At 41.6% G+C, this 27,550-nt stretch overlaps 1 protein-coding gene across 7 annotated transcripts in view; it reads right to left on the bottom strand.

Moving 5' to 3' along the window:
- CDH12 (cadherin 12) overlaps positions 1-27,550 on the bottom strand; it is a 652,231-nt gene that overhangs the window by 68,607 nt on the left and 556,074 nt on the right. The gene's annotated exons all lie outside the window — the stretch shown is intronic.

Here is a 27,550-nt window from a genome sequence, read left to right as displayed (position 1 = left end):
GCTTCAGCGAAAGCAATGTGAAGCCTCCGGAGTGCGGAGGGAGCGCTCCCTCTGCACTTCGGAGGCTTCACGTTGCTATCGCTGAAGACAAGGAGTCTGCATTCACTCCATAGGACGCACACACATTTCCCCTTAATTTTTGGAGGGGGAAAAGTGCGTCCTATAGAGCAAAAAATACAGTAGTTTCACTCCTGTGGATCTAGTTTTCTGGATGAAGTAATATTCAAGGTGTACTCTCAAGGTATGCTTAAAACAAGCTTCAATACAAATGGGTCAAAGCAGATCAATGAGCACAAGAAGAACCCTGTTGGATCAGACTGAAGACCCATTTAGTACAGCATCCCTTTCTCACATTGTCCAACCTGATGGTGTGGAAAGCCTGCAGGCAAGACCGACATGCAAACAGCCCTCTCCCAGCGAGGCAAATCTCTTCTGATCATGGAGGCAGCAGGTAGCTCACGTGAGCAGTAGGCATCAATATCTTATCCTCTGTTTGTGTTTCCCTCATTTCCTTTGTAAAAGCTGCAGAATGTCTGGCTAACTGATAGATGCTAGGACTGCAAACTACTGTATTTTTCGCTTTATAAGACGCACCAGACCATAAGACGCACCTAGTTTTTGGAGGAGGAAAGCAGGAAAAGAAAATATTCTGAATCTCAGAAGGCAGAACAGCAAGAGGGATCGCTGCGCAGTGAAAGCTGCAATCCCTCTTGCTGTTCTGGCTTCTGGGATAGCTGCACAGCCTGCATTTGCTCCATAAGACGCACACACATTTCCCCTTACTTTTTAGGAGGGAAAAAGTGAGTCTTATAGAGCAAAAAATACGGTATTTGAGCCAACGACTGTGCTCTCCTAGGGTTAAATGTCAAAACTTACATGCTGGCAGTGGGCGGGGCAGGAATGAAAGGTGAGTGGGGCACCTCTTTTGTCTCTCTGTGAACCCCTCCCCTCCATGGTGTTTCCCATCTTACCGCTTGAATGAAAGAAGACCAAGGCAGCCCTAGGGCAGGCATAGGCAAACTTCCTGCCCTCCAGATGTGACAGATGCATCACATTCTGTTGAGCAAGGACATTCTTTATTGGGGGGCATTTTTTGGTTTCTGCAAAATCACTGCCTGTCCCTGTTTCATCCTATTGTTGCCATTTAGGGGTGCTTGGTTAACATTTTGTTAGCATGAGTTGATGGACCCATCGTTGTTCAAGTTCCAGCTCCTGCCCCAAGGTCTCTAGAAGTTAAATCCTTGAGTGGCAGGAGGGTGGGCTCTGTTGTCTCTAGTGCCTATATATCTGAATGTGTGTAGATGGACACTGATACCATGTAGTAGTGCACACCATGTTATGTCATTTGCTGCAGCTGCTGGGTATGTTTTGAATTGTTTACCTATTGTAGGGCAATTGTGTTCTCCTAGTCCAGGCATCCCCAAACTCAGCCCTCTGACTGCTTTGGGACTACAATTCCCATCATCCCTGACCACTGGTCCTAAAATGGAATCACTTGAAAATGAGAATTCCCTTCAGGGCAGACAAGGATACAGTGAAACGGCAGGATATCCAGGCACTGCATTATTCTGCTACAGGGTCTGGAGTTTGCCTATACCTGCCCTAGGGCCACAAATTGTTCCACTGGCTTAAGGGTTTGGTGTTGTGTAGGTAGAGGCAGTTAAGGGCTGCTCCTGAGATTGACCAAGCCCACCTTCCTCTAAGGCTCACTAATCTTGCCATGCTACAACTTCCTACAATATACACCTCCAACGTTTCAACTGGGTATGTGTAGATACTCTGGAGGAGACATCTATTGACAAGTGAATACATTTTCCCAATTGCATTTGGCCAAGCCAAGGTTGGGGTGACAGAAAGGAACTGACTCAGAGTGGTCTATTCAAAACATCATAGAGTTAAAAGGTGGGGCAATATCCTGTCATTCTATACATCTTTAAGGAACTTCAGGTGGAATGCAACAAGTTGCATTCATGTTCTGTAATGCACATGTACATTTCTGATATTCACTAGCTGTGCCAGAGTATAAAATCTGGCCATTCTGCATTAGCTTTCCTCTTAAAACTGCAGGGTGGTGTTCTTATTGCTCATTTGGCTGCTCTAAAAATGTAACACTTGCAGTGGTAATATTGCCAAATATAGCAGGCTGTCACCCAAAAAAAGAACAGCCTGTCCTTATTTCTGTATTCCAGCAAAATCAATCAACATCCATCCACCTTGCTGCTTTGCCCTCAACTTCTGTGCTTTTTTTTCCCTTGAAAGAACTGCAAAGGAGATTTAAGGATTCAGTATATTGCAATTCAGATCAGGAAGGCCTTAGATGCAGACTGCATTTTCCTGACCTGTCATTGGCAAAGCCTTATGACCGTGAAAGTATATGGAGCATCTGTAAAGAGAGATGCTGACATTGCCTGTCTTTTAGGGGAGGGGAAAATTACCAATTATGTGCTGTAAAGATAAACTCCTGAAGTTGATTCCTCCATAAGTAATTTGAGAGAGAAATATTTGACCTAGAGAAGAGCTTTTTTTCTAACTTGCTACATTTGTGTCTGGGCTGCTCCTGATAACAGAATGAGCTTGCTGGCTCCATCAATATCTCAGCTGTTAGAAAGAGCATTCCCATCTCCTGCTATACATTCCTGAAAATGTATATATCTTCTCTTTTCCAACTGTCTGAAGTAACATTCTTCACATAAACAGTCCAGCCAATCTGTGTTATGAATAACAGCAAGTCAGGATTTTATTTATACATGTCCTCTACATGTTAGAGAGGGATATATACAAAATGGGAAGAAAATGTATTCGTATTTTGTGCAGGCCCATCTAGTACCAGAAATGATATTTGCAAGCATGAAAAATTAGATGTATTTTGGAAAATCTCAATTCAAAGTTATGAATGAGGAGTTTTTAAAGTGAAAAGTAAACATATTTCCTGATTGCAAAATAAAAATGCTTTAAGTTATGTTACGTTTCTCTTTTTTTTTTTTTCAAAAATGAAATCTCATAATTGTTAAATGTTAAATACCAATAACCATCTCTTGCTATTATTCTTGCTAGAATATTCTCCCCTCCCGCCACATTATCATTGTCAAATGCTAACTAATGTTAAAAATGAAAAGGGATGCGGGTGGCGTATGGGTAAAAACAACCTCAGCGCCTAGGACTTGCCGATCGCATGGTCGGCGGTTCAAATCCCTGCGGCAGGGTGAGCTCCCGTCGTTCGGTCCCGGCTCCTGCCCACCTAGCAGTTCAAAAGCACACTTAAGTGCAAGTAGATAAATAGGTACCACTTTATAGCGGGAAGGTAAACGCCGTTTCCGTGTGCTGCGCTGGTGCTGGCTCGCCAGAGCAGCTTTGTCACGCTGGCCACGTGACCCGGAAGTGTCTCCGGAGAGCGCTGGCCCCCGGCCTCTTAATTGAGATGGGCGCACAACCCTAGAGTCAGACACAACTGGCCCGTACGGGCAGGGGTACCTTTACCTTTACGCCAACTATCAATTATGACAAACCATCTATGCTATTTACCAAGGACATATACCATATACCAACTTTTCAAATCATTTCAAGCTATTTTCTGGGAAACCTTGGTTCAGCAGAAGTTTATCAAGGGATTATTCAAGAACAGCTAAACAACATCAGTTGCATCCAACAACTGATCATCCTATGCAATGCACAGTCAATATTCAGAAAATCCAAAATTACTAAAATTAGGTGAAGATCTGCAGCTCACCAGTAGAGCTCCATGTATGTAAAAGGTCCCAATCATTGACATCTTGATGTAGGGTTGGGGAAGAATCTGGTTAAAGGCCTCAAAGAGCCTCTGCCAGTCAACAGACATACTGAGTTGGATGGACTAATGGTTTATGACAATTTCTTCCTACACTTTCTAATACTCAGCATCCAAATCGAAAAAGGGACAATTTCCCCCTTTTTAATCTCTATCTAGCATCAGTTCCTTTCCTAATATTATGAGAGGCAACATTATTTGATATATATCACTCATCCAGCCTTGGTTTAAGAGACATTTCATCACAATGTGGCATAGGAACACTTTGAACAAATTTAAATGACAAAGAGAACCTGCTTCTAATCTAGCATAACACTGATTGGTACCATGAATCAGATATCAAAATCCTCTTATAGCGCAGTCCTAACTACACCTACTCAAAGGTAAATCTCATATGCATCTTACATACACACATACCATGCATCATACTGTTTGGAGGATAGGAGGCAAGATTCCACAGGTAAAAAATAAAATAAAATTGCATGCTACATCCCTGTCCTAGATAGTGAGAAGGGTAAATCAAGACAGAATTGCTTTCTAGCAGTCATCTCATTACTTTCCTGCCAGAGATACTACTCTGTAATAGCTCCAATGCATCACAAATCATTAAGATTTCTTTCTTCTTTTTCATGGATGGTAGAGTTTGGGGGGGGGAGGGGGACCCAAAAAAATTCCCTCCCAAGACTTTTTTCTTTAAAAGTAACATTTGTATACAGTTCTGCCATGTTCAAGAAACTCTTAACTTTTTGAAAAAGATGAAAAGTCACAAGCGAACCTAAAAATGCCCCCATATAGGAACCTGCTGCCACACTTTGCAGTCAATGTGCATGGTTTTTCTTAATTGCAAAGAAGGTTTTTACAATATTTATAAATTTAGTAAAAAATGCAGATTATGATTATGTATTTACAAGGCTATCTGGAAATTTAGACAGTCCTCTGGCTTACCTAACATTTATCATGTTTGCATGACTAAAGGAAATGCATTTGTTCAAAATAGCAGCTAATAGGCTGTACCCAAAATGCATGTTAAAAAGACTTGCAGGGACAGAACACCTCCCCCAAAAAATATTGTAGTGGGAAGGAGCACACAACCTTATTAGCAAGTATGTAAGTGCACAAGGGTTTGGATAACAATGGAAGTTTTCCGACTGAGTTTGCTCATCTTGCATTTTCAAATCCATGCTGTCAGTTTGCGTGACTGAAGAGGGGGCAGGAATGCAAAGGAATGCAAAGCCTTCAAGAAAAAAACCCACAAATACATCTTCTAGTTGGACTCTTACTGACGTAAATGAATAGCTGATTGAAAATTAGTGTGAGAAGAAGTACTGAAGGTCCCTGTCTATTATTAGGTGCCTCCATTGTTCTACCCCACTGGTGTGGGAACCTCTGGCCCATGGGTCAAATTTGGTCCACTACACTTCCCACTTGGTTTACTGGGCCATTTCCAACTAAACCACACCTACCTGCCCCACACCTGACATCATACATGACATGAGGTGGGGCAGGTAGAGGATGCAGTTTGATCAGTTACATGTGTCAGTTGGAGATTTGCTGGGCAGTAAATTTGGGCTTCCTAGTTTACTGCTGTGGGACACGGGTGGTGCTGTGGTCTAAACCACTGAGCCTAGGGCTTGCCGATCGGAAGGTCGGCGGTTCGTATCCCCATGACAGGGTGAGCTCCCATTATTCAGTCCCAGCTCCTGCCAACCTAGCACATCAAAGTGCAAGTAGATAAATAGGTATCGCTCCAGCGGGAAGGTAAATGGCATTTTCATGTCCTGCTCTGGTTTCACCAGAAGTGGCTTAGTCATGCTGGCCACATGACCCGGAAAAACTGTCTGCGGACAAACGTCAGCTCACTTGGCCAGTAAAGCGAGATGAGCGCCACAACCCCAGAGTCATTCGTGACTGGACTTAACTGTCAGGGGTCCTTTACCTTTACCTTTAGTTTACTGCCACTTGAGATGGAACAGTAAAAATAAGAGTCCAAGAGGGTCCAAGCCCCTCCAAAGTAGGCCTCTGATTTTAATACATGCCACGTAAACAGCACCATCATTTGGCCTTTGGTCAAAAAAAGCTTTGATGAGTCTCTTCTCGATTCTCCTCCCTCCATCTCCAAAATGCAGCACCAGCTTCAAAATATCCGAAAAAGCTCCTCAGCAGAATGCCACAGAGGGGTGGAAGGGCTGTCACACTTAGTTTGAAGGGTGGGAACAGAAATAGACGGATGCCCAGCATTTGAACATTAATGCAGCTCGACAACCGTAATGTCACTCAGAACATGCAGCACTCATAGCCATCAGCCCTTGCCTTTCCAAATCGGTAGCATCATCCAAAGACCAGGCAGAACAAGAGGACAGCCATGTGAAACATTTTCAAAGCCGATTTGCATACCGACTGATGCGTGCTCCTGGGTGGCTGTGTTGCCATCAAAAAGCCAGGTGTGTGATAAAGAGACCTACGCATAGCATGACAAATGGCCTCCCAGAAATTGGATGTGGCACGAGAGCTCAAGGAGAAGCTTGCCATAAAACCACGATGGCCACTCTAATATGCAAAGCTTCCGACATGCTGCACTTCTCATAGATTAGCACTGTGCACGACAAAAAGAATTGCAAGTCTCAGCAGCAGCTCGGAGTAGGTCAGAAGGAAACAGAGGTGTAAAGTAAATGTGATTTGTTTCTGAACAAGCCGCACAAAGCAAGAAAAGTGACACCTCTAATTGCTTTAATTGACTAGTGGCCGGTGTGAGAGTGCTGTGCTATCTGATACACAAATTACTTTCTAATAAGAGTTGCTACAGAAATTGAGCCTAAAGAGGTAGTTTGAAGCAAATCTGGAGTGGCTGGGTGCTAAATACCTAAGAAATTGCAGGTGCTAAATACCTGAGGAATTCTGCGGACTGTAACTGAATTGAAAACAAGAAGAACTCTGACAGGAACAAGGAAGCTTCTCCCCATGAAAACAACAGAGGAATTTCAGAGCCCCAAAACTAAAAGCCCCAAATAAGTTTAAGAGCCAGGGACGCAGGTGACGCTGTGGGTTAAACCACAGAGCCTAGGACTTGCCGATCAGAAGGTTGGCAGTTCGAATCCCCGTGACGGGGTGAGTTCCCATTGCTTCGGTCCCTGCTCCTGCCCACCTAGCAGTTCAAAAGCACGTCAAAGTGCAAGTAGATAAATAGGTACCGCTCCAGCGGGAAGGTAAACGGCGTTTCTGTGCGCTACTCTGGTTCACCAGAAGCGGCTTAGTCATGCTGGCCACATGACCCGGAAGCTGTACGCTGGCTCCCTTGGCCTGTAAAGCGAGATGAGCGCCACAACCCCAGAGTTGGCCACAACAGGTCAGGGGTCCCTTTACCTTTAAGTTCAAGAGCCAGTGACATTTCTCACTGAAGTCTTGAACCTCTCTGTTTTTTATTATCTTTTAACATTGTGTATGTGTGTGTGTGTGTGTGTACACACACACACACACACACACACACACACACATATTACTAGCTTCTTACTACAATTTGGAGAAGGGACTTTTAAGATCTAGCTCCGTGGTTGTTAATCTGTTCTGGTAATAAAAAGGCCTCTGAGAATTAAGACTTTATATTATCTCTTACAATCAGCAGTGTATTTCATTGAAAAAATGATGATGATGATGATGATGATGATGTTAATTTATTTATTTTTTTAAAAAAACTATATTTGAATTTTTGCACCAGAAGCCCAATCAATGCCAAGTAGTCAGAAAATTCTTCTAATTGTTTTAAAGAAAGAAAGAAAGAAAGAAAGAAAGAAAGAAAGAAAGAAAGAAAGACACTTAGAGATTTGTGAAAATATAGGTGCTTTATAAAGGATTTTGAATGAATGAATATACCGTTTCCCCCTTTGTATGAAACATTTTTTGTGCTATAGATATACAGTTATTGCAAGCCCTGAAAGGTTAATGTGCCTTACAGTCTTCCCTAATCTGGTGTACTCCATATGTTTTGGACCCCAACTCCCATTATCTCTAACCATTGGCCTGCTGGCTCACACTGCTAATAAGAACACTTTTTGATCAGTTGTCATTAGGGTTGCGCTAGGTATTAGTTCTATTAAACATGCCAAATCCTTTATAATAAGGAATAGAACAGGAATACCAACATACCCTCAAATACTACCTCAACTACTGTTGGAGCAACAGCCCAAGCTCCTACCTCCTCAGCAAGTCTGGGTTTATGCTTAATAATAATAATAATAATAATAATAATAATAATAATAATATATTATTTGTACCACGCCCATCTGGCTGGGTTTCCCCAGCCACTCTGGGCGGCTTCCACAGAGACCAAAAATACACTAAAATGTCACACATTAAAAACTTCCCTGAACAGGGCTGCCTTAAGATGTCTTCTGAATGCCAGGTAGTTGTTTATCTCTTTGACATCTGGTGGGAGGGCGTTCCACAGGGCGGGCACCACTACTGAGAAGGCCCTCTGCCTGGTTCCCTGTAGCTTTGCTTCTCGCAGTGAGGAAACTGCCAGAAGGCCCTCGGCGCTGGACCTCAGCATCCGGGCAGAACAGGTGGAGACGCTCCTTCAGGTATACTGGGCCGAGGCCGTTTAGGGCTTTATAGGTCAACACCAACACTTTGAATTGTGCTCGAAAATCTTCACTCCAGCCCCATGAGCTGTCCATGGTGCTGAACAATCACTGGCAGCCATACACCTATGCCACGCCTGGCTAAGGACAGCTCCCAAGAACAGAAAAGAACCTAGCAAAATATTCTCCTTCACACAGCTATTAAAAGCCTCCTTTGGTCACAGATATTTTATAGCACATATTAGTACAAATGAACATATAATTAAATTCGTATTACCTGCCTTTCAATTATTCATCTTCAACATATGTTTGTGCCAGTCAGAGAAACCTTAGCAAGTAGCCTTGTTGTTTTTTTATAACTTGTTCACGACTACCCCTTTCCCTTTCCCAACCCCATTAAGAATAAGACAAATTGTCAGGGAAATAGGGAGTGAAAATGTATTGAGCTATGAGAGACATACCCCACTAAAAACTTTATATTCTACCCTGATTCTCAGAGTGTAGCCATAATATCACAACCTCCTTTCCTTCAAACTGTGAGACTTATAGCACTGGCTATTAGTATCCCTTTACTACATGGAAATTGACACTCCTCCTTATAAGAAACACAGGGTTTCCTACCTTCAGACGCTCCACACGAAATCAATACAATGTCTGGCAGTTTATTTCTTCAGTCATGGCCTTCTGTCACCAGGTGGCACTATTTTCCTTGCAGGCTTCTGAACTCGATTACAAAAGGTCCTTAATTTATCCTCTCACTCTGCATCAACACATTTTGTACACTTGTGGGCCCTATGTTGACTTACTTTTATTATTGTTCATCACTACAGTTTGGCTCTTCAACAATATTTTTAAGTTCCACTAGGTCCCTCTCTCAAGCATACTTTGCCACCTCCTTGAGCTCTTCAAGAAATGATTATGTCAAGCTTATTCATTGATAGTTTGCAGGCTGCAACTCGGAGAAGGCACTTTTAAGATTCCAGTGTCATCCTTGCTAACAATGCAAAAAAAAACTTTCTTGAAGAGGAAAAAGAGGCACGCCTCAAAATGGTACTGAACAAGGAATGGAACTTTAATAAAAAATTATATATTGCCCCAAACATCTTGTGGATTGCCTAGAAACTTTCCTTGTGGATGCAATAATTCAATTTGTTGAGATATTTTAGATCAGGGGCTACAAGGTTTTTTCTGCTCATGGGCAGAAAAAGGTTATGCTGTTGTGTGCATTACATGCACATCCTGCAATCAAGCACACAGAACAAACTATTCTTCCCAGCCTGAGGCGACCCCAGACATGCCAGGGAATGCCTCTATGGCAAAGCCTGTTCTAAATGTTGTCTTACTAGAATAAATGTATGAATTGACTTCCTGTGCAACTGAGAAATGCTTCTATTAAAATGCATGCAGGACCCCCACCTATCCACAATTTCTGGATCATGGTGTGGAGAATTTGGGGGGAGGGGGGACCAAGCATGGTTATTGTTGGGAGCCCAGTAAGTCTTCACTAATCCTGGAGGGTGCATTCCACCATTTTAGCGGTAAATGATTGAAAAGTACAGCAATGACAAACCTAGACAGCATCTTAAAAAGTAGAGACATCACCTTGCCAATAAAGGTCCGTATAGTAAAAGCTATGGTTTTCCCAGTAGTGATGAATGGAAGTGAGAGCTGGACCATAAAGAAGGCTGATCGCCAAAGAATTGATGCTTTTGAATTATGGTGCTGGAGGAGCCTCTTGAGAGTCTCATGAACTGCAAGAAGATCAAACCTATCCATTCTTAAGGAAATCAGCCCTGAGTGCTCACTGGAAGGACAGATCGTGAAGCTGAGGCTCCAATACTTTGGCCACCTCATGAGAAGAGAAGACTTCCTGGAAAAGACCCTGATGTTGGGAAAGATGGAGGGCACAAGGAGAAGGGGATGACAGAGGACAAGATGGTTGAACAGTGTTCTCAAAGCTGCCAGCATGAGTTTGACCAAACTGCGGGAGGCAGTGGAAGACAGGAGTGCCTGGCATGCTCTGGTCCATGGAGTCACGAAGAGTCGGACATGACTAAACAACAACAATTTAGCAGCTCACATGTATTGTAAATAAATCCCACAGAAAAGCGTAAGGACATAAGGAGAGCTTTGCTCGATCAGACTAAAGGCCCACCTAGTCTAGCATTGTGTGTTCACAATGGCCAAGCAGGTGCCTATGGGAAGTTTGTAAGCAGAATATGAGCACTATAGCACTCTCTTAGTCATGAGCCCAATAAATGGCATTCAAAGGCATATTCCCTTTGTTCTTGGTTGTAATATATTGCCATTCTAAGTAGCAGACTACTTTTAAAACTGTCCATGTTTGTGGCCCTCACTGAATCTTTTGGTAACAAATTCCATAGTTTAACTACTTGCTGTGTGAAGAAATACCTTATTTTGCCTGTTCTGAGCCACCTCATTAACAGTCCAATTGTTTGTTAGCAAATCAAATACTAACCTGTGTGAGTGTGTTTTTTAAAAAAATACTTGACTCCTTCTAGAGGTGCCAACTTGGGTAAAATATTGGGGAGGGGACAAGTTAAGTCCCACCCTGCACAATCGATCACAAGGCGTGGCACGCATACACCATTTTAATGGCAATGTCCATCACTTTTTTTGGGGGGGGGAGGCAGCCCCCTCAAATATTTTATGGGGGGGTGGGCAAAGTGACAAGTGACCTCAGCCCCAAGGAGTTGGCTCCTATGACTCCTTCTCCATCTTTATCCCTTTAGCTTTTTTAAAAAAATAAAAATAAAAAGCAGGGGCATATCAGTTCAATTGAGGGTGCATTTTACATGTGAATTAAGAGGACAAAATAACCAGTGGAATACTGATTCAGGTTTGGGAATCAAGTTAGTTAAATTCAGGGAGAAGCATCAACCAAGATCCATTGACTTGCATTTTGTATTAATCTTAGGGTACTGAAAATGAATTAATTTTCTTTCTTTTAACTTGAAGAGAAGACTTGTCAGCATAATTTCAGTCCCCTTCTTGCCTTTCAAGTGTGAGTCAAGGAAAAGGAGATATTGATGGTTCTATGTTTTAGATTATTATCACATAAATCTTCTTGGTTTTCTTTTATGGTTTGCACCAAAGGTGTTAAACTTATCAAATGCATTAGCAAAAAACTCTACTTTGCTACACCAGAGCAAATCCACTTAAACCTCAAATAAATACAGAATCAGATTTAAAACAAGCACAAGAAGATCTTTTCTTTATGAACTTATGAAAAGAATGTACAGCTTGAACAAAAAGGTTTAAGTAATATCAAAACAAAACTTTTTCAAACTTAGTGAACTTCTTTCATAACCAAACTTTATGATTCTTTAAAAACAAAACTATGCTTTATTAGATTTGCACAAATTTAGCCCACAATGAACCTGAAGCTCCCATGCTTCTTTGCATCTATTCCCACTGGACAAATGAGCAGTTCAGCATGGCACGTTTTATGGGTGACACATATCTGCACTTTTAATGCAGAATTAGGGTGTTCCTCCTGTTCACTTGCATTAGCATCTAGAGGAAGTTGGAAAGCTCCCAGCACTGGTAAGCTAGACAAGCACCATTGCTTACAGCAGAGAACCTGGGTCCCCAAATGTTGCTGGGAATTGTAACCATTGTCCCTAACTATTGGGTCTAAGATTGCTGAAGAAGATGGGAACTGTAGTCAAACAAAATCTGGAGACCCAAGGTCCCAACATCTGGAGACACTGGGTTCAGAGCGTTTCCAAACATACCCACTCATCTCTTCTTTTTCCTTGAAGTTTGGGCAAAAGACTTATTAGTTGCTTCACCTTGCTGTAGTGTATGGTCACAGGCAGATTAGGGTAAACTTTGCTCAAAAACTGAGATGAATGTTTGTGTGTGTGAATATTTTACAGTGTTCCTGCACTGAAAGAGATCTAGCTAAAAAGATTTGTACAGTGGGTACTGTACAGGGGTACAGGAGTCTCCTAACAAACCACCCAGAATGATTTTATCTAATCTGGTGGAACTATATTTGTTATGCTTCGGAATTAAATGTCCAGCGTTCATATCTGCAGCCCCACCACTTACACTGAGAAGGGCAGATGGGGGGTCGCGGTGGCAGGAATAGGCAACCACTGGCCTTTCTTTTTGAAGGAGGATAGAGACAAAACACTCTCTGTAACGTAGCTGCATTGACATATATCTGGTGAAATATCAGAATGGCAGTAGGTGTTGTACTAGGGTGGGAAATCGATCAGTTTCAGGTTCTCTCTGTGTCTCATTTTTCCCCCAGTACAAAGTTCAGTTCCCCACATTTTCACATAAGTTCTTTTTAAGTCACCATGAAAATTCATCAGTGATTTTCTTCATAATATTCATTTTTGTTAGCTATTTTTCCTGATTTGCAAAGCAAATGAATTTTCCCTAATATAATGCATTTTTTTATGCTGTTTTCACTAATATACACATTTTCATACACACTTTACCCTAGTATATGCATGTTTTTACGCATTACATGGCTGGAGAATTGCACTGCAAAATCTGGAGAAGTGTATATTTCGAAGGATGGCTTGCTTTGGTTTGTGCATTGTTTGAAAAAGTGCAAATTAGGTGTGCTTGCCTTTAATTGTGACCTGAAATCCCCACCTCTTGTCAGAACACAATTCTACACCTCAATATCAAACTTAGCTCAACTTTAACACCATTTTCCAGCAGGCTTGGAAAAACATGCAACACAATGAATGCATTCTCTTCCCTTGAGTATTGCTATCTCAGTGAAAGCTTGGTACATTTATGATGTAATTCTCAATTTGATGTCTAAACACCAAGACTACGCCAGTACTAATGTTATTGGGGAGGAGGGAGAGGCAAAATCCATTGTAAAGAGATATTTGAAATGGCGCCTCTTGGGTTGTGTGCTTTACTATGCATGTATATTGTAAATCACTGATTGTGTTGAGTTTTAAATATGCATAGTTCACATTATTTGTATTAATGGATTCTTGCCTTTTTATGCCAGAATATTTTCTAAAGAAAATTGTGAAAGTGTAGCAGACTAAAAAAAAAAATCAATCTTTGCTAATGCACTGATTAATGGAAATGTGTCATTTTGTATCACATCCCTCCCCAGTTTTCAGAACTTTAAATGTAACAGCTCTCTTTCCAAAATTATTGGCATATGCTGCTGCAACAAACTATGGGACCAGCAAGTGAATGATGCATGACTTCACTCTAAACTTCTAAAAAATAAAAAAAGGAATCTTGTTCATGTTAGGAATGAGTTTCATTATTTTCAGCAAGCATGCTTTGAAGGCTCAAAACATTATTTTGAAGAATGGCTGTGGAATTAAACTTTCATTTACTAAAAAAAACTTTAATAAAAATGCAAATAATCTTTTTAGTTAATATGTCAACAGTGGCAGAGCATCTCTTTATAAACATTATTTTCAATTAGTGGAGTCATTATAGTCAACATTAAAATGACAGCATAACTGGAAGGTGATACATGAACTAAGTCTCTAATAAGTTAGGGGGCGAAAATGAACCAAAAAACAGCAGAGCGCCACAAATCTTAAATAATGTGACCCAGGTCCAAAGATGAATGCAGGCAGCAGAGACCTGTGTGCTTACTGCAACATGCCAAGGTCTCTCTGAATAGATGGCCAAGATTGCCCAGTTGCCCAGTACTGAACATCCATTGGGGGTGAGCAGGGATAGGGGTCACCCAGAATCTGACTCTTCACCCAACACAACAACAAGGAAAGCTTAATAAATGCCCTTATGTTTTGCTGCGGCAATTCATGTCTCTTCCTCACTTCCAGAAATTTAATTGCCCAAGCTATATGTTTGGAAAGACACAGCCCTAAATCTTAAATCTACACTCCACATTGTAATTTGGACTGTGGGGGTTAGATCACCACAGGCAGGTAGCATGGACTACAGGAAATACTAACATGGCAAGCTGTCTTGTAGCAGCTCCATCTAGCATAGTATTGTCTCCTCTGACTGGCAATGCTTCACGATCCTTTTAACTGCAGCTACCAGGGATTGAATTTGGGACCTTCTCCATTCAAAGCATGGACAGAGCTCTGGTCCTGCTTCCTATCATTTAACAGAGGTCATGTATGTCTTTCAGAACCCCAATGCCAAAGGCAATTAAAATCACAATACTTCCCACTTGCTTTCAAAATATGTATGTATGTATGTATGTATGTATGTATGTATGAATGAATGAATGAATGAATGTTGCTGTTGTTGTTGTTAAATTAAATTTGTATACCCCCTTCATCCGAAGATCTCAAGGCAGTTCACAGTACAAAAAAATCACTATAAAAACACAACATAAAAGATAACAAGAACCAAACCAAACCAAAAACCTCATCTATGTCCACTATGTCAGGTTCCTACTGGAGGACCGGACAAATGCTGGAACATTAGCAGTGGCAAAGTTTTTATTGGTGGTTGTTAGAACAAATGAGCCCTAAATTCTGAACAAAATGCTTGGTTAACTTGGAGGTAGGCTGTATGAATTGTGTATTGATTTGTAATGATTTGTTGGGTCTCTGGACCGTAATAAAGGTTGAAAAACCTCATCTTCTACAAACAAATTTTAAAAGATATAGAACGTTGATCAACCAAAGGTCTGTTTGAAGAGGAATGTTTTTACCTGGTGCCTAAAAATGTATAATGAAGGGGCCAGGTGAGTCTCCCTGGGGAGAGCATTCCACAAATGAGGAGCCAATGCAAAAAACAGGCCCATTTCCGTGTTGCCACTCTCTGGACCGCTCGTGGGGGAGGCACACAAAGAAGGGTCTCAGATGATAATTGCAGGGTCTGGATTAGTTCATATGGGAGACGTGCTCCCTGAAGTATTGCACTGGGTCAATAAGAAAAGGCGCGTGAGATAAGAAAACATTGGAATCCTTCATAGTTTGAAGAGGAAATACAGTGTAATGATGTCCATGGAGTATTTTACAATTTTCAGATGTACTCCTCTGACATTTTCAATTTCCCCCTGAAATGTAACTTGTGGAGCAGCCTTTTGAGTGAAGGCAGATCCCCTGGCTCATGGCAGGAAATAGTTATACATTTCAAAATGACTGTTTTGAAAAACTGGATGCCCCATATTAAAGATGAATGTCGACAAGTTCCCTCTATTCTGTGTTTCTAAACAAAACAAGAGAGCCTTGTGGGGAAGGAGATCAGCCAACAGCCCGGAGGTACCTTTGCTTCCGTGTACACACCCAGCTGGGCACACAGCTGCCTGGTGGCGGCCATCTGGGTGTGTCTAATTAGAAACTGCTTGGAATAGGCACTCACAAATGCTATTAAGAAGAGGTTAGGCAGCAGATGCAACCCAAATCCCCTCTGGCTGAAAGATAAGGCAGCCAGAACCAGGGGATCACCGGGTAATCAGGATATTGTTATTACACCTCCTGGTGCTTTCCTCCAATGAAATATTCCTTTAAAAAGACCAAGAATCACTTGTGCTTGGAATTTACATGGCGTCCTACAGAGACAGATGATTACGGTGAACAGGAAGTATAACAACAGCAAAATGGCACACTGCAATATTATACATAATGTATTGCATGCTGGCATGCCATAGCTTAGGCTAATGTGGTCTCCCCCGCGTTGTCATTTTACACCCTGCTTTTTAAGGTTGCCTTGCCTCATCCTTTCCTGCTCACTTCATCTGATACCTAACATGTAATTTATTGTTTTAGACCCCCATTCCCTGTGGATTTTTTTAAAGGTGCCACTGTTTGTTCTCCACAAATACTGAAATTCCAAGTATTGCTGACCAAACAACCAACAATACAATACGAAGAGAGAGAGAGAGGGGGGAAGATTTCCAACGCAAATTCTGAGTTCAGCTTCAAGGAACATGAATTATCATTTCTTCCCTCTCATCTCCTCAGTGTTTAAAATGGCCTGCACTGTGATGAGCGGAGGCAGCTGGGAGTAATGTAAGGTAGCAATGATACAATATGTTTAGGTGGTGACGATGGGACAACCAGAATGCATTTCTCTTGTGCAACTGCTGCAGTCAATCCTGCCTCACTGCCTGTCCAGCATAATCCCATTATTTTTTTAAAAAAATCCTGCCACAGATTGTACAGTGGACGCTCGGGTAGCGAACGTGATCTATGCGGGATGCACGTTCACAACCTGCAGCGTTCGCAACCTGCAGTGGCGCATCTGCGCACGTATGGGTTGTGATTCGGCGCTTCTGCGCATGTGCAAAGTGTGATTTAGCACTTCTGCATGTGCGTGACCGCCGAAACCTGGAAGTAACCCATTCTGGTATTTCTGGGTTTCAGTGGTTTGTAACCCAAAAAAACACACAACCTGAAGTATCTGTAACCCGAGGTATGACTGTATAGGGTTTCTGTATGGGCATCTATTGGAGAATTAAATTTATGGCGTAGAACTACCTTTATGGGGATGCTATAACCACTCCCGTGCCTATATCCTGTTCACTCCCTTACATGTGACCTCATTCATATTCATAGACAGGGCTTTTTTCAGCCCAAAATCACTGGGACTCAGTTCAGGCACCTCTCAGGTTGGCACCATTGCCATTATAAGAGGACAAGTGAGGTGTTCATGGTGAGTTCCAGCACCTCTTTTTCTAGAGAAAAAAAAATAGCACTGTTCATAACCTTATGAATGTTGGGTGTTCATATCAAAATATTATTTTTGGACCATTCATTGGGTGGGGGATGGCAGGAAGAACCCTCCCAAAAAAGCAAAGAGTGGAAAAGAGAAATTTATCTGAAAATGTTGGAAGAAGGCTGCCACTTTCCTTATTTAATCTCATTGAAAAGCCCCCCTCCCAATTCTCTGGATTTTTTAAATTGAGAAAAGAAAAAAAAGAAAAAAGGCCCTGTAACACTCATTTACTCTGTTTCTAAGCAACATGCTGATTGTATTTCCTGAGATACCTTGGGAATAATGCCACATCACATCACTCCAAAGGCCTTCTGAGATGTATGACTGGTGGGAAGCGGCACAAGGTTATCACTACAGCATCCTGCAGGCTGCATTTCTTGATGAAATCCAGAATCTCATCCAGAAACAGCTCCCCCCCCAACAATTTTGGAGATATCTTCCCTCTGATAGCAGCAGAAAAGCAGCCCCCATTTATTGGAGGGGGAGAGTACTCAAATATCACTGTCACAAATATACAGTCTAACAATCAGCAGTCTAACTAGCAGTCTAACAATTAATTACCATTACTTTAGTGCTGTCACCTCCCTCTGCTGCACCCTTTCCTAACAACAAACTCATCTAATCCCTGGTTCAGAAGTAGTCAATGCAGTACCCTTCAGATATTTTGGTCTACAGATCCCATCAGACTCAGACAACCTGGCCAATAAGGAAGATGGAAGTTGGAGCCCCCAATATCTGGAAGTTGGAGTCCACAACATCTGGATGTCATGATGTTGGCAACCACTGCCCTAGGTTTATTGCTGGCTGGACTTTAAAAAATAATCAACAATTAGATTGTTTATCAGCACTCCTTAGAATGTCCACTGTAGAATGTCTAAGGAAATCACAAGATTTTGCCAACAGTAGCGTTTTAGTAAATCTGAGGGTATCCTTCGGTGAAACATCTGAGAAATCTGAGGAGAAGACTAAACAGATTGGATAAAGCAAGCCAACCTTTTCAGCGGGGTTCCATGTACCCCTAGACCAGAGGGAAACGAAGCTCAATTTCGTCACACTTACGCTGTTCTTTAGTTACCAACACTCAAAGTTGGGGATCTCAGTATTGTTGGACTTTTAATCTCAGTACACTGAGATTACAAAACCGCATTCACAAGCACTTGACACCTCAGGTAGTTTTACTTAGGGGAGGCCTAAAAGGGTGCATTTTCACCACTATGATGACAGACCCTATAGACTGTGATCTTGTGCTATAGGTCTCAGTAAGGAAGCCTGCCAGTAGCTGTTTGCTTGCCAGTTTTTAAGAGCTCTTGTAATACACTTCATTTTTGTAAGTGATTCTGCTGAAGTGTGTATTGGCACCATCCACCTCAGCAATATCTTACCCATTGGTATTTATAGCCATCGGCCACAAACAAGGAAGGAAGGAGAAGTGAATAGAGTTCATGGCCATTTGTAACAACAAGCATCATCGTGCTCATATCATAGAAACTCCTGGCAATGAATGAGAGATGTCAGAACAAATGCATCACAGCAAGCGCAAGGGCTCTGGGGGAAAGGAAGAGAAATGTAATGGCAGGAATGGACACATAAAGAATCGCCCACATGGGAGACAGCCTGACCAATTTCCAGTCACAGCTTAAAGCAATCGCTCAGAAGAATATGGGAAACATAAAAAAGGAAATCTGCAGTGATGGATTAATATACACACTTTGATATTTACACAGGAGCCTCAGAAGCAAATCAAAGACAATTACCAGACCACATATGTGTAATTAGCCGACTTGCCAAAACATGCCTCTTTAGCAGCACATACAGAACGGAGCTTGAATGACGAAAAGAACTGCCTCTCTCCCAATTCATAATGCATCCTACACTGGGTTACCACCTAAAGGTAACTGGCTCTCATCATAGGTAGCTAGGCCAGTGGCTGTTTGCAAGTTGGAAGAAAATAGGCACAAGCCCAAGTGGGAATTCAGCTCCTCATATAGCTGAATGTGTCTCTACCAGTAGGACAGCTTTGACCTCCTCTAGAATATGGAGGCTATTATTTCACAACATAACAAAAGAGGAGGGATCATGTTCTTATTGTGAGAATTTTGAGATACTGGTGATTTGCAGAATGAGGATAATCTTGATATTCAGTGTCACAATTTAGGTAATTTTAAACTCTGAAGTTAATGGTCTGGTGGAAGAAAGGAAGTCATAAGATGCTTATGTGGATAGCATCTCTTACTTCAAAATGTGGTAAGCCAGCTCTGCTGGGTTTGAGGACTTTCCTGGTCATTCTTCTGAGCAGAGACCTGGATGTCTGCCCCCCAGTGTCCTTCCATAATGACACCACAGTTGATATTATAGGTTTTCTAGTGAGGAGCTGATGAAATACAGCAGGAATGGCATTTCTCTCTCTATTCTTTCTAGTAATTGCCAGACAGCAATCTATGGGAAAGGCCTGGGAATATCATTTGTCACAAAATCTAACCTTTCCAAGCTCTGTGGTAAAGGAAGCATCCATTGCTTCAAAACCTTTGCTATTAAGGAACACATATACTTAACTACGCGGTGTTGCATGAAAAATTCAACAAGAAACGAAAACAGTGAGTTATGAAATCTTTTCCTCACATATGTAAGTATTGGAGATAATGTTATCAGTTAAAATTTGGACCAACTTTTACCCCCACCTTGTTTGAAAATGTGTAAGGTCACACAGACACATATAATATTACTTTCTGGGGTAGACCAGCCTGCAAATTAATTCTCTGGGATTCAGAAAGGTTATTTGCTGTTTTCCTCATCCATTGCATGCATGTGTCAGTTTATGTAAAGGAGAGAATGAGAGAGACGTGTCAGAAAAGATATGGGGCCAATCAAGAACAAGGTGACACCTCTAAATGAACGATGTCAGCTTAATATGTAGTGGGAGCTTTTCCTCTGGTTTGAACAGTTTAAAAACTCCCTAGCTTGACTGAGATTTACACAGCACATTGACCAATCATTGGCCTAGTTGTATAACCTTCATTAGCTTTTCTGGGACTGCCCACATAAATCCTAAGGAGAATGAGAGAACAGCCCCATTGTCTACAAATCATCGCCAAGCGTTAGAATGGCTCCACACTTCAAACCAAAGCAATAAACTAAAATTTACTTCTTTGGTCCTCAGAAAGAAGTCTCCTGGTCAAGGCATTCAAATGGACAGACCTTTTGCAGCAGCACCATACCAAAAAGAGTAAAGTACAGAAAATCCAAATCATAGGGTTGGAAGGGACCTCAAAGGTCATCTAATTCAACCCACTGCTAATACAGGAGAGCCACTACTACACCATCTCTGCTAGATTGCTACCCAACATCTGCTTAAAAGAAAAGTCCATCACTTCCCAATACAGTATGCTCCCCTGTCTAATAAGTCAAACTATGACAAAGTTCTTTGCTAGATTTAGTCTAAATCCCATTTCATATAATTTTACCTGATTGGTTTGCACCCAACCTAGTACAGTGGTACCTCAGTTTAAGTACATTCTGGTTTAAGAACGATTCAGTTTATGAACTCCACAAAATCGGAAATAGTGCCCCAGTTTGAGAACGTTACCTCGGTCTAAGAATGGAATCCAAATGGTGGAAGGGCACCGGCAGCGGGAAGCCTCATTAGGGAAAGCGTAGCTCGATTTAAGAATGGTTTTGGTTTAAGAATGGACTTCCATTAAGTTCGTAAACCCAGGTACCACTGTATTGCAAAAGAAATGTAAGGTACTCTGTTGTGTATCTGAGACCCCTTCAGATCTCTATTATATCAGAACCGGGGTGCCAACTTGAATGAAATATTGTGGGAGGAGGTAAGCACCCCGCTGCATAATCAATCACAAGATATTGTGCATGCACAACATTTTAATGGCAATGCCCATTAACTTTTTTGGGGGGGGTTGGGCCCCTCTGATATCTTTTTTTTAGGACCTCAACCCCTAGAAGTTAGCTCCTATGTTTCAGGGAAAGAAGGGTTGCTTTTATTACTGCCACACCAGCTCCATGGCTGGCAACACAAATGTGCTTGGATCAGGGCCTCCACTGCAACTTGGGGGTCATTGTTAAGATCCAGTAGATCCTTGGTCACTCAGCTCTGCCCAGCTCCCCTTCCAAAATACTTCCATTTCAAGTCTACTTACTGGTGGGGATATTGCCAGCAGTAGCTTCAATATGTTTATGCTTTTGATGGGCAGAGAGGGGATTTCTGCAGCAGCACAGCTTCCCTGTTAGTGGAGCCCAGCACCACCAGACGAAGCTGAGCATATAGGCACTGCTATGTCTCCCAAACCCTCTCCAATGGGGCAGATCAGATTGCTCTGCCTGGGATCATGTGAGCTGAGCAACAGAAGTTCATTTTCACATCTAATTCCTCTTCCAGTTAAGGATATGTGAGCAGAAGCTTGCTTTCATGTGCATATAGATTCTAGGCAGATCAAGGGACCTTACTCAAAACAAGGGCTTTTTTTCCAGTCAGAACTCACTGAAACTCAGTTCTGGCACCTCTCAGGAGGGAGGTGTTCATGGTGAGTTCTGTCACCTCTTTTTCCAGAAAAATTGCACAGCTCAAAATGCCTTACTTATTAGCAAATAAAAACAGAATATGTGTTTTTTTCAGATTCCTGGATTATCCCAACGCAGCAAAAACAACGTGGGAAGAAGCAATTATAGTTTACTGGTCTCTGTAGCTATAGCAGGTGCAGTACCCTTCAGAGGTTTGACTTCACCCCCAGAGGCACATTTGTTGTCTCTAAAGACAGACAGACAACACAACTATCCTCACTGGACAAACCATTATTTGCATAACATATTCTTCATTGATGGTGTATGTCCCCTCCTGGTTTCCACTGCTATGCACTGAATTGTGTTTCTGATTTACACCCACCCGCCCGCCCATACATGGAGTTTCTCACATAGCAAGAAAGAGGGAAACAAGGATCATATTGTCAAAACTGCAATGTAAGGGGAGGGATATCTTTTTTACTCTCACAGCTTGGATGGCATCCAGGCTGCAGTGTGATTTCACACTCCCTTGAACTTTGTAATAATTTTATATTAGTGATTTATCTTCTTGAACCAAAAGACCTCATTCAATCTTGTGAATGTATATGCAAAAGACTTCATAAAAATAAATCTAAGGATGGATTCTGAAGATGTATGCATGTTGCAAGAGTGCTATCTAGTACCTAACAAATGCTGGGCAAGTTTGTGGAGTAGCCATTCTGGTTGTTACTCACTTTTGTATACACACATTCATTTCTCTTCTTCCTCCCCTTCCTTAGTGTTTGCCCCTTTCCTTTTTGTTTTGTTTTCTTATTTATGCAAAAAGAGGTAGAATGTTGGTGGGGATTGGAATACAAGGTATTGATGGATCCCTAAATCAGGAGAAAACAGTCACTGCCACTTCCAGGAAGAAATGGAATTTTAAAAACTGTACCCTAACCAGTACAGGTTCCACAAATACATTATACTACTTTCAGAGCCTTCCACCTTGCTAATGGCACGCAGTGTTGACAAAGGTTGACTGCCAATACAATTCACATAACGTTGGTTAGGGAAGAGTGACCCACATATGTCAATCATATTCTGTATATTGTGGTATAATGGTAGTGTAGCATGGCGAGCTCATCATCTCAACTTTGAGATGTAGGCAAATGAAGAAGGGAAAATCAATAGCATTCTTCAGCTGCTGACACAGTTTCCACACAGCTCAAGGTATTGTGGTTATTAATATTGTGCATATGGAAGCAATAGGATGAATAAAAAATGATTCCTTTTAGAGTAAAAAATCACCCATACCAAAAATTTGGCTCCAAAGCTTTACTAATAGAACTTGTTTGAAAACAGACTTATAAAAATTAGGATACATCCCAATAGTTGCATAGAATCGTGTGCTTGTCCAAGCAAAGGTTCAGCATCTTAAGAATATAAAATTACTTCAAAGAGTCTGTGTTATTTGCAATTGCCGTTGTGTTCAGGTCTAGTCTTGTTGTCAGCTCTGTCAATTTCTTAGAATTATCTGTCAATTTCCTAGAGTTCTCTGTGGACTGCTTGGTAAGTGCTTCTAAAGACTTGTTTATTCTAAGCAGTGCCTGTGTCATAGATTCCATTGATGCTGTTGTTCCTTTTTCCTGTACAGCTGTAGCTCCTGATGTGGAGCCTCTTCTTTGGGTCTGCTTTTGAGTTTGTTTTGATTTGCTTCTTGTTGTTATTTCCTCCTGTGGAGTGCTCATAACTCAAGGTCGTTCCCACAGGAAAGTTGCAAGTGGAAAATCCCACTTCTCTGTCTCTATCACAGTGCAACTGTTTCTCTCTTTTAGTCCTCTAGAGGGGGAAATTGTGTCCAAGTAATGGCGACAATAGCAACACAAAAGACAGGGAAACAAGTAGCCAATGCAAAGTTCCACCAAGCAAAAGTCCAGCCAAAAGCCTTATTTGTTTCAAATCCAATATCTTATAAGTTCAATTACCTAAAGTCCCGTTATTTTATTTCAATTAAGTTTGGCCTCTGTATCCACCAGCTTTTTGACAGCTCATTTTCTGACAGCTCACTTTCCTGGCGCTTGTTTTTTTCCCGGCAGCCTGATCAGAGGCTTCGGCAGCGGAAGACTTTTTTTCCCCAACCCCCTGTCCTCTGGCAGATTAGATTTACACAGTCCTCTTCCCCCCTTCACCTGCCTGTGGGGGGGGGGGATTTCTTCCAATATCAAGAGTTCAATAAGGTTTCTTAAATAGAAGGGTTCCCTTTAAAAATAGCTTGTTTTTCCATTGCTCAATCGGTCGTGCAGTTCCGGGAGGGCTGGCTTCCTTATTTTCTACCTCTCCCGTTTTCAGCCGAATTTTCTTAAATTGCTTTTAGAGTCCCATTTAGTTTGCAGATCTTACTCACGGGTAATGTTGCCAATCGGTTGTTTCAGGAAGGAATCGGCGCTCTCCGTCAATGGCGACGCGGCTTCACTCCATAAGCTGGGTTGCGATCCTCAGCACCGCGCTCACACCCGATGCCGCTCCGGAGCCTTTAAAAAGGCTCCTTCGCGATACCGGGGGGCGCAAAGGTGCCCACCGAATCTCCTTGTTCACAGGCTTCAGCGCCTGTGATTTTAGGGGTCCCCCGCTCGCCGTAGCGGGTCAGACCCGAACTTTACGGAGCAGTCTTGCCTCGGAGCTCGAGGCTAAGGCCGCCATTAAACGCTGGCGCCGACCGGAAGCATATCTATGGTATGACAAGGTAAAAGTGCATAGAGGTTTTAAAAACCATATTGTCAGGAAAGCATTGTTTAATGTATGGAATCGTTATAAAGATTTGTTGGAAAATAAAACCCCCAGGTGGTTGTCACCCCTGGAAGCTAAAGCGGTAAAAAAACTTAATATGGATTCAGACTGGCCAAAATACAGTGAAATCTTGGAATATGATGGTGAAAAGCTCAAACTACAGAGCTTGGAGAAATTAAAACCTAAAGTCAGAGACTGGTTACATCACCAGCAGATTAATGAAACATTTAAGCAAGACAGGAAAGTAGGATTTCAGAAGGAGAGGTCAAAGTTAGAAACGGAACTATTGGAGCCCAATACTAAGAATTTGTCTAGAATGTATAATTTGCTGCTGAAATGGAACACCCAAGATGAAACAGTTAAATCAGCAATGATTAAATGGGCACAAGATATTGGTCATGACATTATGTTTGCGGACTGGGAAAGGTTATGGACCACAGGCATCAAATTTACGGCATGCACTGCCTTAAAAGAGAATATAATGAAAATGATCTATAGGTGGTACATGACCCCAGCCAGGCTAGCAAAGATATATCATTTGCCCAATAATAATTGCTGGAAGTGTAATGAATGTGAAGGAACTTTTTACCACCTTTGGTGGACCTGCCCAAAGATTAAGGCCTACTGGGAAATGATCTATAATGAAATGAAGAAAATTCTCAAGCGGACATTTGCTAAAAAACCAGAGGCTTTTCTCTTGGGCATGGTCGACCAAATGGTACCAAAGGAAGACAGAACATTCTTCATGTATGCAACCACAGCAGCAAGAATTCTACTAGCAAAATATTGGAAGAAGCAAGAACTACCCACTCTGGAAGAATGGCAGACCAAGGTGACAGAATTTATGGGATTGGCAGAGATGACCGGCAGAATCCGTGACCAGAGGAGAGAGACGGTGGAAGAGGACTGGAGAAAATTTAAAGTTTATCTTAGGAACTGTTGTAAAATTTCGGAATGCTAAAATGTCAAGGGATATAAGATAGAGAATTATAGCTGTTAAATCTTAAATTTAAATAAAATATAAAGAGAATCAGTTATGAATTGGAATGAAGGATTGCCAGAAATGCTGTTTTTTAAAAAAATAAGGGTGCAGTGAAGGGAAGGCTTGGGGAAGTCGTGTTATGTATGTTATTGTATGTTATGTCTTAGTATGTTATGTTATGTCATTGTATGTTATGTTATGTTTTTATTTTGTTATATTTGTGAAAATGAATAAAAAATATTTTTTTTTAAAAAAAATAAAATTACTTCAAAGAGATCTGAAATCAAAGGTCTTTCTCTCCACACAGTCTCCATTACATCATTTGCACCCTTTTATCTTGTGGCTTGAGAACAGACAACTCCCTCAAAATGAAGATTTGCCACTGAATACCTTACTCATGTGATCTAAAGTTAAAAACCATGTAAGGGAGAGCAGAGGTACATTCTCAGTTAATTAGCAGCCTATTAGGCACCCAGAGAGCCTTACTTAGCTTCAATGGAAATTTATATGTTCCCTTTAACAATACATATACTGTACCTAGTCATTTTCTATTTCAATGTGCAATTAAACAACTATACCTAACATTGTGAACCCAGCCCAATCTTTCAAGCATTGCTGTCTCTAGTGTTGCTGCAGTGTTTTCCCCACAGTGAAAGGATGGAATTCACACTGAAAATATTGGTCGGGGGAGAGCCCATATTCTGCCACAGACCCTTCAAAAGAGAAGTCAGTTTTCCAAATTAAGCTTTGTCACACTCCAGTAATGGTCATATAGCTCATTTGTTAGAAAGAATAAAAAATGATAGTGAGGCCTATAAGTAGTTTTCCAGAGTTCAGGAACGAATGACTTGTCAACTCAAAGACAGAGTAATGGCTTTGAACATATCACAAAGTACCCTCTTAGGACTGAAATGGCAGGTTACACAATTAACAGACCACATAAAGCAGCTAACATGGATGACTGTGATGCAGTCCACACGGATTTAGGATGGGGAATTTCTTCTGCCAGTGTGGGGATATTGCAACAGTGCAACTGGCAGAAACTCCGGCATAAATATTTAGGAATGCTGTCACTCCCTTTTACATCAACAGGACTAGGCTTGTTTAGAACTACATGCTCCATTGTAGCTAGTTTGTGAATTACACTAAGCCTGCACAACTTATGATCCACTAAGCCAAATGCAGACTATCTGCCTGTATGGCAACATATCAGGGTTTTTATGCCTGCTTGGAGCAGCATTAAGAAGGCTGCCAAGCACCTGGCAGGCCACAATATACGGCTGGCAGGTTGTGTTCAGCTAGTTATGTGACATGTCATATAGATTAAGCCATAGGCCACTGATGATCTGGCTTTTGAATTGCTAGCAATCTCCTCCCTCCCATTTGTCCAGCTGTGAGCCAATTCTTCTCCACACAGAGAGAAATATATCTAAAATATATATTGCAAAAAGTCGCATGACCATATTCTAATAAGGATATGGTTCCTGTCCCTTTATTTGTTGTAAAGAAGAGAAGATCTGGCAGAAGAAGCTTGCTGTCATGAACGGAGGCTGCAGCTGCCAAAATTCTGTCCTCTGTACAACTACCAGCAGTCCAAGTAGGAACAGAGGAGAAAATCATTCACATTTCTAAAGCGAACAAACTCAATATGCCATTCTCAGACTTATGTACATTTGGATCAATCAGATAACACATTTTCTGAAAACTGTTATATAGTTTCAGTTTGAAAAATGTGCACAAAAATGCCTATTTCGGGGAAAATACAAAATAGTATGTTTTAGTGTAAGAATGCATACAAAAGTCATGCATCTGAAATGTATTTTGTGTGTGTTGTTTTTTTTAAAAGAAATCAACAAAAACGGGAAAGAATGGATGTAGGACTGAGTGCAAGCAAAATGTAAATGGAAAACACTGAATCAATCTATCCCAAAACACCAGTGTTCTCCTTGGCATCTAGGCTTACTAATTGTTAGCCAGGACTTTGGCAGCTTATGAAACACTGACACAGTTTAACACTTTTACCATTCTACCTGGGATAAGTTTTTCACTCCTCTATTAGCAAGGACAGTTCACATCTAGTAATGGCTTTGACCATGCTAATATATGGTTTACTAAGTTTGAGGACGCCAGGAATGTAAATGGGTACCCCTACCTTGCCTTTGAGATGGGAAAGGGGGTATGCTAGAATCACACAGCACCGATGGATGCTGGAGACTGAGTTAACCTTGTCTAGTAACAGCCAGGACACTGAGTCAGAGGCTA

Source organism: Podarcis gaigeae (genome assembly GCF_964106915.1).
Source record: "Podarcis gaigeae genome assembly, chromosome: 7".
Classification (NCBI taxonomy): Eukaryota; Metazoa; Chordata; class Lepidosauria; order Squamata; family Lacertidae; genus Podarcis; species Podarcis gaigeae.
This window is presented reverse-complemented; position numbering and strand designations above follow the sequence as displayed.